The sequence below is a fragment of the Fundulus heteroclitus genome, chromosome 16 (assembly GCF_011125445.2).
Source record: "Fundulus heteroclitus isolate FHET01 chromosome 16, MU-UCD_Fhet_4.1, whole genome shotgun sequence".
In the NCBI taxonomy this organism is placed as follows: domain Eukaryota; kingdom Metazoa; phylum Chordata; class Actinopteri; order Cyprinodontiformes; family Fundulidae; genus Fundulus; species Fundulus heteroclitus.
The window spans coordinates 15,323,701-15,337,822 of record NC_046376.1 but is presented as its reverse complement, the minus strand read 5'-3'; positions in this window follow the sequence as shown (position 1 = coordinate 15,337,822).

The window sequence follows — 14,122 nt, the reverse complement described above, 5'->3', positions numbered from 1 at the left end:
TAATGGGGAGGAGTGTGGGGGTTGCTGAAAAGGGAGATGATAACAGATAAAAGAATGAGATGGACTGATACTGACTGAGTGAGCCCAATTTCATTGAAAGCGTGAAACTAATGACACAATGGAAATGCTTTAATAAGTCACATTACACCAGAGCCCAGCAAGTGTGATTGCTAAAAGCTTTGCCACAATCTACGATAATTTCCCTCTGAGACGTTATCCCAGGCAGGCAGAGGCAATCTCAGTGGCTTTGGCTTTGCTTCGATTATTGTCTCCTGTTCTCCAGAGTGAGGCCATTAGTTACACAATTACAGAGAGTTATATTCAAGAACGATTTAGCCTTTTTTTCTTTCCTTTCAAAATGCCGACACATTAACGGTCAATGAGGCAATACATCAGCTGTGCTCATTCTCCATTCGTGTGTATGAGACTAATGGCATTAACTCACACCTTGAAAACAACCACGACAGCTTTATGGTTCTGTTTTATTAAAGGCGCTTTCATAAATCCCCACCTGAGAACGACAAATTACATCCAAACAAGGTATACAAATTTACAGTATTGATCAGCAAGTCAAACTAATGCATGATAATTTTGACGCTGTGTCAAAGATACAACAATAGTTTAGTGTGAAATTTTGTATAACTGTACAATTACCTACCCCCCCTCCCTCACAAAGCAACTTTAGAAATAGCAAATTTAATCTAATATGCACTGAATTTGGAGCGTTTAGAGAAAAGCCAGGCATCTCACAATACGGTCACGAAGGGCAGCTAGAAGACATTCATTATGGAGATATTTTCAGAGTATAAATGTATACAAATATGCAACAAATTGATCCAATCTCTATGTGGAGCTTAAAAAAAGGAGTAATTAGTCAATACATTGCTTAAAGTCTAACTCTTGGACTGAAAAAAATCCTAAAAACCGTTGAATAACTTCCAGAACAAGGTAAACTTTGAATATTCATGTATCAAAAGTGTTCAAATTAAGTTTAAATATGAAATATTGCGCATTTTTTACACCGATTATGGGATTCCGCCTTTGAGTGCTGCCTCCGTTTACGATCGGCCATTTCCGACGTGTGACGACAGTTCAAGAACACCGAGAATGCACGAAGCGAACTTTCATAGAAACACAAATTGTTTACATTGTACAACTGTTACGGCGACCCAGGATATATATGCATGTTTTCCAGTATCTTCTTTCACACACCAAATCTGCTGATCCACGTCTACTTTGAGCAAGCACTTTTAAAAAAAATCGGCGAACTAAGTCCACAATAAAATGCCTTCTAGGTGTGTAGTTGGTGGCGTTGCAGACCGCTGTGAAGTTGGTTTGACATTGGACATTCAAGCTCCGCGGAGTCAGCGGGATCTAGCTCACGGTTGATCCGGTTGAAGGACTCCGATTTCGGCCAGCGTCTCTCAGCTGCTCCCTTCTCCCATACGCGGTGGGACCGTCAACAAATCTGACTTGATTTTTGTTTGTCAATAATGCTCTGCTGACTCCGCGGAGCTTGAATGTCCAATGTCAAACCAACTTCACCGCGGTATAGTGCAGGCCAGAAAGTAGCGCTACTTGGCCGAAGGATCAAAAGGTCCGAAAGAAATGGGATAAATTCGTAAAAGAAACGCGAAAGGACTGGATTGCCGGCAGTGACAAAAGTTTTTTATGCAATTCACACTTCACGAGCGAGGATTTTGAGGGGTACTTACAATGGAGCATGGTCTCTATGTCTTGGCAACGTTAGATATAGTCTCCTCAGGTTCACCTTGTTCAAACTCCGTTTCTTCGTATATATATTCGGTATCGGAGTCGCCGATGCTTGAGGTGAAGTTTGTAGATGTATCAGACATTTTTTTATAATTTTTTTGTATGTAGAGTAAGAGTTATTAATTAAATTTAATAAATCGGTAGCGAAAGTCGTAATGTTAGCAGCCGGATGCACGGTACTAGTTTGTGATGTCACATTCCGGAGCAGCCCGATTGAGCAATGTTTGGCTCTTTCGTTTAAACGGCAAGTTTTATCGAAATTACTTCCAAACGGCGCACACAAGTCACACATGATATACATTTCTTTACTCTGATGACTATTTGAATGCATCTGCATTAAAATACATTCAGTCCAAAAGTTAGACTTTAAAGTTTGTTGGGAATAGTTTAGACACTGTATAAAAAGACGTACAACCTTAATCTCACACTGTCTGACATTTAATCTGAACATTTCGTGTTTTTTTCACATGGACGTATGTATCTCTTCATACAGTGCATGCAAATGTTTGGTTTTGAGCTGTATGTGGTAAAAGTTTCAGCAAATGTTGGTCATTTGGCAAAGTTCCTTAGTGTGGTCCTCTCTTCTGAACAAGCTGCCAGCCGCGTTTGCTTAGTTAAGCGCTTTAATTATCTCACAGACGCAGGCTGCCTGCGTTTATCGGGCCTCCTGAAGAGGATGTCTGTTATCACTACGCTCCCTTCTTTTCCTTCAGGAGTCCCTTGGGTGTTATTCTGTGGAGTGAATTGACTTCTTCCGCGATCTCACATTTAAATGGAAGGCAGAGGTCGGAATATGGTTCTCCTCTGCCAAAACAAAATGATTATTTTAACTTGCAAAACGGCTGCCTCCAAAACAGTTGGTAAAACCTTCTGTTGAAATGTGCTTCTCTTGAGCAAAAACATTTTCTTAAAAATAAGTACTTGGGAGGCAGTTGAGGGTAACAGTGTCTACTGCCCTAAAATCTTGTCTTTCAGTTGTGTTTGTGAGGATTTTTTTTTTACATGCTTTGCAATTATGAGGTATTAGAATGAGATACTGTATAGTTAAGGTTTAGAAATCAAAAAGGAAAAACCCTTTTGCTGAAGTGGAGAGTTTGAAAAGTGTCTCGTGGCCAGCACCGGTAACATCTTGGAGTCTCCTCTTGTTTCCTGGCAACTGGAACAGAAGACAAAAATCAAGCAGTTGTGCACAAACACCGGTGGCATCGTAGCAACCCTTTCTCCCAGAAATTAGGTGTTTCTGTTACCAAATCATTTCCGTTGTTATATTTTAGGGCAATGTTTGGATACACTTACATAATTTGATGTTTGGTAGCAAATCAATACAAAAAAGAAAATCTATTATGATGTACTCAGTACACTGAACAGAAGTATTGATATTTTGACTGGGGAAAATGTATCATTACCAATGCAAGAGTATTTACTATTAATTGGGGTCATGTCGTTATTTTAATAAGAACATAAACCATATATTTAATTTATTCCATAGTTGTTTACCTGTGTAGCTGCTCTGAAATATAATTATGAAACAGGATAGTTTTTTTTCAATTGGTGTAACATTTCTGAGGAGAAAGGAATAACCTGACATGACTTTTGGTTTTTAATTTATGCAATACAAAATTAATTAAATTGAACTGAATTGTGAAGCACTCCTAGACGATACTTCAACCTTTGGAATATCTGCTTCGGATTTATTTGTAAGACACACTGACTCGTTATTTTACACATTTTCAAGCCTGAAACCATAACTCGCAACTTTTGTTTCTGGTGAGGACCTGCAAGTCTTCACTAGAGTTTTATATAATTTACTGAACAATTTATCTGCATCGCAAAACATGAATGGAGGATATTAAGTTGAGGTTTGACCAATCCAACCATCAAACTTTAACTTTGAAAATTTTTTATTTGGTACTTTTCATGGAACCAAGTGTATCACAGAGAGTTTTACAGACGTTACAGAAGGACAGACATAAAACTATTAGAGACATAAAAAAAATGTCAAACAGAGTAAATACACAGACTATCTAAATACCAAAAATTTGCAACTGGAGATGATAAAATCCAATTAAGGCTCCTTTAAAAGCACTGAAATAGCTCCATATTGTTGCATGGAATCATATGCTGCAAATCAAATGGCAACTTCAGTATTGTTAGCCACCTGCACTGAAAATCAATATTTTCCCAGATAACTTATGCCATGCAAACTACTGGTAGGGTTTTATTTTACATTTTTAATTGCGACCCCCCCCCCCCCCCCCCTCCCATGCCCTGGTGCCCATGTCACCCTGGCTCGAAGGCCATATAGCCCACATACAGAAACACAACATCTCATTTAGGGGCAAAGGAACCCATGGACTCCAAAAAAAAAAAAAAAAAAAAAAAAAACACAGATAAACTATACTGGCTGTACCATTTTTACAAGTCTCTTTGCATTAATTATGTTACAACTATCTGGTAACCATAATAAAATGATGTTTTAAAGATTTCTTGCTTTCTTAGTAACCGTTTCACAGGACAACATCCCAACTTTGCATGTGAGAAAAAATAAAGAAATAAAAACATTTGTTGCCTCAGAGAGCGGAATCCTAGGAGCTGGTACTCATCCACCTCTGCTACTGGTTAATTAGGCATCTTTCTCCCCAGAGAACTGTTCTCGATTTGACCTTTTCTGAAGGTAAGGCATGTTGAACAGACCACGCGAAATGAGGTGAATGGAAAAGGTTTGCAATGGCTGGTGGTGTGCATGTTTGTGTGTCTGCTTACAGTAATGATGCATGTTCTTCTTTAATGGGGAACTTTTCTTAATTCATAGCAGATTTTGTCATTTGCATTTCATCCGGCATGATGAAACTAGAGACACACTGATTTATTTTGATTAGAGCACCAAGATCCATCAGCACAGGAGATAACTGTTTTTATTTATTTATTTATTTTTTTACATCTTTTAATTCTGAGGAGCGGCTCAAAGTACCCTACGAGGCACAGCGACAGTTTCAGGGAAAAACCCTGGGTACTGATGACATATTCAAAAGGTGCATCGATGCAGATAGAGGTTAGCTTGCATGCTATTTTAGTATTTAATGAGATTTCCTCTGGAGGGGTTACAGGCTGCCAGGTTTCGAATCATCCAACAGATAGTCTGTTCCCCTCATTGTCCATTTGAAAAAAGGAAACTCGCTCATTATCTGCCATGGTTTTGGCTCATTAAGGCGGACAAGAAGATGTCTCGATATAAATACTTCAAATCTGTCCCACAAATGTAGGAAGTCATATCGGAGAAAGTGAACATCTCAGCGAGAAACAAGGCAGGTATCTGTTACAACTGGAAATGTCAAGTGATGCAAGAAATTTTTTTAAGTCTACCTGGAAAATTATACTCAACATGCCCTTCAAATATTCTAATAGATTGTTTGAAAATGAAATTCTGTTTTGATCAATTTAATATTCTTAAAGGGCATACATGACATGTTTTTGCGGTGGGGGAGGGGGGGGGGGTTCAGGAGAAATGCTGTCTAAGAGCACCAGCTGGGTGACCTGATAGACAGGCACCCTACCCAGGAATTTAAAAGCACTGCATGATGACCCCAGGTTCACTTTTATTCACCACAGTGATAAATGACCGCTTATGGCAATAAACTCACAGACAGGAGTAGGCCAAATCTGGATTTGTTAAAGTTGGGCATTTAAGCAGCTTGCATAAATATGACTTAAATTTGTTTTAGTTAGTCTGAAATTATGGAGTCCTGGAGTAAGCCTAATTGAAACACCTGTGCAGACCTCACTAGCCTAAGTGAGAGCACAGCCTGTTTGTCTAGTTTTGCTCATAAAAACCTTGAATGTTATGTCATTCAAAGAGATTTAATGGATTACGCCTATCCACAAGTACTCTTCTGGCTGGCCTCTGTAGTGTAAATGGGTCTTCATTTAGATATTTAAATACCCCATGCTGCCAAATTGTCTGTGCTCCCTTTCACAAACAAGTTAAACCTGGCTCTTTCATAGATTGATTAAAGCTTCAACTTAGTCACAGAGTAGCTTTGGTCCAGTTTTGCTAATAGCTTTGTTTAATACAGAACACACTAAATCTGTGACTATTTTAAGATGAGGCCATAAAAGAGGCTTAGAGTTAAACCAGCTCACACAACATCATAGTCTGGGAGTAACCTAAAGGCCCCCACATACTGGCGGCACGGTGGAACAGTGCAGAGTCCGCGTAGCTCACAGTATGCACCCAGTACGCCAGAGTATGTGGGAGCCTTTAAGTCTTGTCTGTGAAACTGACGTAAAAATCTGGCAACATTCATGTAGACATCATTTCTGCTCCAGTTTTGACCAGAATTGTTATTTTGCTGCATGTGGGTCTGAGGCCAATGACTCTGCTCCCAACAAAATTACAAAAAGTGTAGATACAGTGACCATAAATCACAAAATATAAAGTAATTATCACTTCTGTTCTCTTACAAAATGTGTCAGACTTTTGATTTTTGCAGCATTCCCATTTGTTTATATATGTTGTATGGGCCTCCTATATTTAACGCTCCAACATTGATGGGCGCCGGACAAAAGAGTGTGAATGTGTCTATGTTACCTTTTGGTTTCCATGTGACTTCATGCTGGTCTCTTGATTACTTAAACATTCTTCTTGGGGCGCTAGTGGCCAATCAGCGCTTTTTGTGTCGTTTTTCTTCCAGGCAGATTAATTCATTGTACCCGTCAATCTAAGTCACACCCCTGGTAGCTTAGATGCCCGACAGTCACTCAAAATCACAAATGCAAACGGAAGAGTCAGTCTACATGTCAGGAGAGAATGGCACGGCAAAAGAAAATGTGGACATTTATTTACAAAATAATGATTTCATGAGGCTTTTGCTGAAAAAGAATAAAAAATGGGATAAAGGAACTTGGATTAGACCGATCAGACCTAAAACTCCAGCAGCAGGCTAGTGGCCGTGGAGAGAATTATGTTCAGGCACAGTTCATCTGTGTGGTAATCTCCAACCTCTAGTGCACCCCCCACATGAAAAATTAAAAATATTTCATCACCAGCTGCCACTGGTCAGGAATCATTTTTCTCTGAACGGTCTGTCTAGAAAAGTCTAATTCATGTTAGTGGACCATTCCTTGGTTGTCCGTTTGCCACTGATAAACGTACCAGGGGAAGGTTTGGAGAGCACAGGTATTGATCTAATGAGATTTACAGAGTTCAGCAGACATATTGACAGGGAACACATACAACTGTTTTAAAACAACACATTTTCTTACCCGATTGACTTTAGACTCACAAACAACTCCAGGGGTCACCTCGCTGTATTGGCTGTTGAATCCCTGCTTAGGCTACCCGTCCCAGCCGTGTTATGAACTGTGTTTTATCATCTGCTGTTAGCCCAGGGTTGTTTTTTTCTTAAATAAAAGCAAAATGTGTTTTCAACAGATAGACTGTTTCTGATGGGTGAGCTCCAATCACATTGATATTCTTGAAAGCAAAAGTGCCCACTTTATCTTGTGTCATCAATAAGTGCCCACTCAGCCATTCAACATATGTTAAGAAGACATTTTTTGTCAAGAAAACAATCTATTTGTTGTTTACAACTATAATGACTGACAAGCTTGGTTGCAGAGCCTGTGTCACCGTTTCTGTGTGGAAGTAAATATCAAGTACTTTTTCTCTTTTGGTGTCAGAAAATGGCATTTTAAAAATACTTACTTGCTTTGACAAAGTGGGAAAGCTCATCTTAAGATATGAGCATTTTATACATTCAAGATTTATAGTTTTTTCAGTTCTAAAATCTGATGATATGCTCCTTTTATTGATCTTTGTTTTGTGTCATTCTTTCATTTCGTGATGTTAATAACATCTCATATTGCACAGCTGTTTCTCTTAAGGATGTTTGGCGTTTCAAACTTGATGTTTCAGATTGAATTCAAAAGCTTTAACAGCAGCAGCTATAAAAGCCTTTTGGGCTCATTATATTTTCATTTACTGAAGTGGAAAATAAATGCACTCTCACTTAATGGATTCCAGTGTGAACTGTTAGACATTTCTGATGAGCGGCAAAGGTTTTTTTTTTTTTTTTTTACCTTAGAGTCTTTCAAAGTTCATGACATTTACAACAGCTTCTTTGGTATTTACGTTGAAGGTTAGAATGGTCTGTCAGACAGCTTTTAGTTTTCCAGTGAACCTTTGTTTCTTTATAATGAGGAGTTATTACAATATATACACAGGTGGCATTGCAGGTCTTGGATTTGATGCCCTAAGAAAATATGAAAAACTATATTTATAAAATACATGTTTCTTACGCAGGATCTTCTACAGGGAGTTAAAAAACAATGCCCAAAACATTCTTCTGATGTTTTATGACTAAACCCACACAGAAAGAAGCCACGTATAAGACTAAGGCAAGCTCAAAGTGTACATGAAGTCCCGCATAGTTTGTGGGGGGAGACAAGCTTCCTTAGTGCCATGTCATCCAGCCCTAAGCATTCTTGGGGGAAACTTTATAATTAACTGAACAGAGATAAAGTTGAGCTTATTGCTAAACTGGTACGTCTGCTGATGGCTCACTAAGTAGCAGACAGCTGCAGACAGCACTGGCAGGTTAATCAAATATTAATAAAGAATGTGCCAAATGACAGTTTAAATACCACTGTTGGCTAACAGACATGAGCTCATCAGTTGGAAAGCAAGTGAATATCCAATTTCCTTAATATGGAGGGTCACATTGTCGCATTAACACATTAGTCTGACCGTGCCTGGATAAAGCAAATGGACTCACCGGCATGCAGCAGGGGATTACGCAGTAAAAATGAAACATCAATGGAGAAATTCATAGGAATCTTTCCTGCTGTGGTCCGGGCATACAGAAACTGATGTAGTTCTTACAATGTGCTGTCAATGTGTAGAGCGATATTACGTAGTGTGTGTTATTTTTTATGTAACTACATTACAGATAAGTATCCCAAACTAACAGTCTCTAACATTCAGAGCAGGGCAATCATGATTTGTCCGCATCCGAATCAAATCATTGAAAATATCTCCACAGCCTGTCAAGTTCAGCAGGCACCTACTGTGTTAAAGCCAAGGAGAATGGAGAATACGATCCCTCTACCACAAAAAAAAATAAATAAATAAAAAAAAATGCCCCATTTTGAATTTTTTTTTAATGCAATCATAAGAACTACATCAATAGTGAATTAAAAGCTGAGTTGCAAACTTGCGGTTTTTGCCTACCCAAACTACCATCAACATAATTTTGATAAATACACCAAATGTTGGTAACTGCATCCTGTAGTATTTAAAATTGAATACACACCTTAACAACATTGAAACTATTGATAAATGTATTTAACTCTTCAGAGGTACCATTTTTGTTTTGGAAGTTTGTTTATCGCCTTGTTCCGTGACATAAGTAGAATTATGCTTTGATTTCCCATTAATTAAAAGCTGATATCAAAATTCTTGGTTGTTTTGTTGACCTATTTTAAAGAGACACATGCTTGCGTTTAGACCATAATGAATTCTAAAGCTAATGCAAATCACTATAAAAACATGGCCCTCAGTTTAGGGTCTTGACACATGAGGATTATCAACATTTCATAATATTAGAGATTCCGGTTTTACATAAAACCCACATGCTGAAAAGTCTAACCTCACTGAAAGGTCTTTTGGTTTTGAGTTTATCAAGCAAATTTACATACAAATAGTTTGAGTCTATTATTGAATAATTACAGCCTTTTTTCAAAAACTGAATGCATTTTAACCCCCTTTCAAAATTCCCCATCTCTTTCTTGTCAAGGATGCATCTGCAAAAATCATTAATGACAACTCTGATTGGCTTCTGGGTGAAAAGTCAAGAGGTCAATGCGGCTGCTCAGCATGGAAAGCCAATTCATGGTAGCGACACCATCAAATCTATCAAAAAAGGATTGTGAATGAAAATGAGATTAGTGACATGCAGAGAATAATTTGGGTAGGATAATTGTATCTTTTGACAGGATCACTGCAAACTGTCAAACTCAGTAAAGTACATGTTTAGCTAAGTCATATATCATTATATTCCAGTGTGTTGGAGAAGGGATCCACATAAAAATGCCGGATAGTAGCGCTCGAGTACTGGACTTGGGTTCCCTTGGTCTATTCTTATAGGGGGCTAGAACCTATCTCTGGTGGTCAAGGGGAAAGAGTCCATCACTGTCTAGTTATCGGCCAACACAGAGACACACGAGACCAACAACCATGCATGCAAACATTCATTCCCCAAAGGGAATTTAGTGAGACCAATTAACTTAACAGTTAATTGGACAGTGGGAGGAAACCAGAGAACCTGGAGAGATTCCCCAGATGCATAGAACATTGTTTTGTTGTGTGCTAAAGAGTTACGTTACAGAGTTTTTCCCGATCAAATGTGTTCCTTTACACGTAACCACTCACACTTTCTCCCAAGCAAAACGTCCTATAGAAACAATTGCATTCTCAAGCCATCCTTTAGCATACACAACTGGATAAGGTAATATTTTGGTATATTTCAGACAAAAAACAACCCCAAAAAACAACAACCTACAAATCTAAAACAAAAACAAAACAAGAAAGCAAACACACACAAAAAAAGCATATTCATCTTCCGGATGATGTATAACTGTTGAGAATGATAAATTCTCAAAACAGTGCATCATTAGAAAGCAGCCATGGGTGACCCAATATAATACTAGTCTTACGAATTAAAATATATTTCTTTTCACGCTTAAGTCTTTAAGTCAAATAATTTACCCTTCAAGTTCATTTTTAATCATCAAGCCCTGATTTTTATGTGGAATGAGATTATTATATGTATTAGGGAAATGTCTTTTTATCCAGAATCACAACACTGGCACTTTAACTAGAAATTTAATTATTATGTTGGACCTACTCACTAATATAAGCAATAATTATCTTGTTACTGTTCACCTTAATATATATTTTAATGATTAATTAAGTGAAGAAACAAAACAGATTTAAAATCTAGTTAATCAAAGAGGAATTCCGAAAGCAATTTTGGAGTAAATTTCAAGTTTGCATGCATACTTTAGATGCTAAATACCAGATTTAAGTCTCAGGGAACATTTGGAAGAGTTCGACAGATTCTGATGCCAGAAATATTCTTAATCATAGAACAATACAAATGTACCTAACTATTGACACTAAGATCAGGCCACTCATCCCTTACTGCTTTGTTTCATCTACTCCACTGAAGAAATGTAAGTTACATTTAAGACTATCAAATAAACATTTCTACATTCAAGCAGCAATTCAAAAGGCGTGCAGTTATTCAGCTGCAAAAAGAGAAGTTACCTCAGTCCATCAGACACTGAACCGCATTTTGGCTGAGATAAACTTGTCGCTCCTTCAACCTGGTTGAACACTCTTTAAATACGGGAGTAAGAACAGTTCAGAATAATGCGCTTATGCAATAAGTGATGTATGCAACTGTGATTTAATTCTGAGCAGATTCTTACTGTGTTTCCAGGGCTGTGCCAGCTCTGCTCAGTTTCTCTGCAGCTCAGGACATGCGGTGCAGCACCAAGGTTGAGGTGCCGCAGTGTGGAAAGACAAAGAAGAGGCTTCTGGGGTAAAACATACTGTAAATCTGATAATAGACATAAACTAGATGAGATAATTACAGATAAAAGAGAAATAAAGCAAAGAGTGCAGTAAAATTCAATATTGAGTGTTCTTCACTTATCACAGTTTTTAGTGTTAAACACTAAACAGCATACCATGGTTTATAATTACAGCTTTCCTACAATAGGGAAATGTATAAATGATATTTAATCTGCAGTAATAAACAACAGCCTTTGCAGAGGGTTTTGGGGCTTTTAATTACTTTCTTTCTTCTCTCGTTTTACAGAAATATGTTATTTCCAATCTGTTGTTGTGCCTTTGCAGTTTTTCGCTTGCAGACCAGCCTTTTTAACCTAGGTTCACCAGGAATTAGCTTTATAATTGCTGCATAGGTTGTGTGTTAGGTGTGCATAACCATGTTGGAGCAGTATGCAGAACAGACAGGAGTGAATTGCTGCTGTTGTGCGCATCTGGTTGAATTATTCAGACTTTCTCTTCTCGCATTTTGGATATTATCAACTATGGACTATATAGATTTTATCATGCATATTCATGAAGGCGAAATAAACCAACAGATAGGTTGTGCTGTTGTTACACACACTGATGCAGAAGTTCAGCACTGCACAAAATAGGATTTGTATCACGGCAGCAGGGTATCAGTAAAACCCAGCACATGGAGCTGATTGAGGCTGTGAACACACTGATGAACACTTTACCCTCAGATCATGAGGTTTTTCAATCTCTTCTATCTGTAACAGATAGCCCTGATGCCCAGTCCGCCTCATTAAAAAAATAATAATTTTTGAGCATTGCTATAGTTTTCATATTGACAATCAATTTTAAGTAAAACTACCTTACATTTTAATCATATGGTAAATGGCTTGTACAGCGCTTTATCAAGGCTGACGATCTCAAAGCGCTTTACACTACAGTCAATCATCCCCTGATGGTGGTGAGCTATGTTAGTAGCCACAGCTGCCCTGGAGCAGACTGAAAGAAGTGAGGCTGCCATACATCGGAGCCACCGGGCCCTCTGACCACCGCCAGCGGGCAATTCGGGTGACATGTCTTGCCCAAGGACACAACGACTGAGACGGTCCAAGCGGGGAATCGAACCATCTTGATCAGTTACCAGTTACGGGTTGCCCCTCACTCTTAAATGTTGTAAGACACACACGTGAGCCTGCTTATGGCTAGTTGCTATAGTTTTATATACCAAAAAAAAAGTTGTGAATGTGATTCAGTTCAGCGTTTCAGGGCTGAACTGATCTAGGGTACAACCCAATCAACACTTCTTCTTCTTCTTCTTCTCTGGACTTTTCCCTTTCAGGGGTTGGCACAGAGGGTCATTTGTCTCTATCTAAACCTATTATTTGCATCTTCTTCTCACAAACAAACTACCTTCATGTCAGCTTTCTACACTGCCGATGTTAATTTAGGCAGAATCTGGAGGCAGATGAAAAGAAAGATTAATTATATTGGGTATTCCTGAGTGCCTTCGACACCAGAAGTTGTTTTGCACATGACCTGAGAATTAAAAACACAGCACCCTAATTCTTAATAGTAAACTTTCTATCAGTTTTTTTAGTTTATTTTTCCTACCCAGAATAACATTATAACTAGTAACCAAGGAATTATAGCTATTTAAAATGACAGTTTCTCCAAGTAAGACCTCAGTTTCAACTATCCACAGTGTTCAGTCTAGATAGGAACAATGTATTTGTGAATAGGTGCGGCTGCAAACCCAATACAAATGAACCGAAAATGTCACATCATTTGTCCTGTAAAGAATTATTAAATGTTAAAATGACAATGTTAACTTTTTAGAGATTTACTTTGGGAATGACATTTTGACGAGGAAGAATGATGGTAGTAGCTATGTATACATTCACAAAATTTCATGATCAGATTCAAATTCAATTAATTTCAATTCAAAAATACTCAATTTATTTATTATTTATTTAGATTGAAATGTATTTGTATTAAAAAAGAAAATAATAATCAGATTGTACGGTCTATATGGGAACACAATCAATTAATACGATCATGACGTGTGTTTATATGCACCTGGCTTAAATCAGAAAAGAACCACTCTGATGTGCATTTATCAAAAAAACAAAAGGAAAAAAAATGATAAAGTATTTCTGTATTTGCTGATAAAAAAAATAATACAAACAAAGCAGTAGTGTAAGAGTTCGTTTGTCTTCCAAGCAGGCTGCACTTGCACCAGTTTCTAATATCTGTTGAAATGTTACTGAATAAATAATGAATACATAATTCTAAACTCTCTTAATGTTTCTAATAGAAAGGTTGTATCAGGAGCACAGACAGTTTTGCTGCTCCCTGATTTATTTCTGCTACTCAAAGCAGAAATAAGTCACATTGACTTGGGGCACACATGTGCACTCAGGTCAGTCTGCTACATTCAGAATAACTTGATCCCGACAACAATTTCCATGCATACTGATCAGATTATCAGTTCAGCATAAACCAGCCCTCTCATTCGGAATACAATTTAATCCTGATGGAGCTTAATCCAATCAAAATATTCCGATCAGCCCTTCATTCCGATTAGCTTTGTCCATGTAAATGTAACTACTGACACCTTACAGGTAATTAGATAGTCTATTGGTGTATTTTATGTTAAAATAACCTCCATAAGAAATTTCAAACAGACATCCCAAAAATATTTTTGGTCATGTTTAAATAGATTATCACTCATAATTGACATAATTACCTATATCTTAAAGTTTT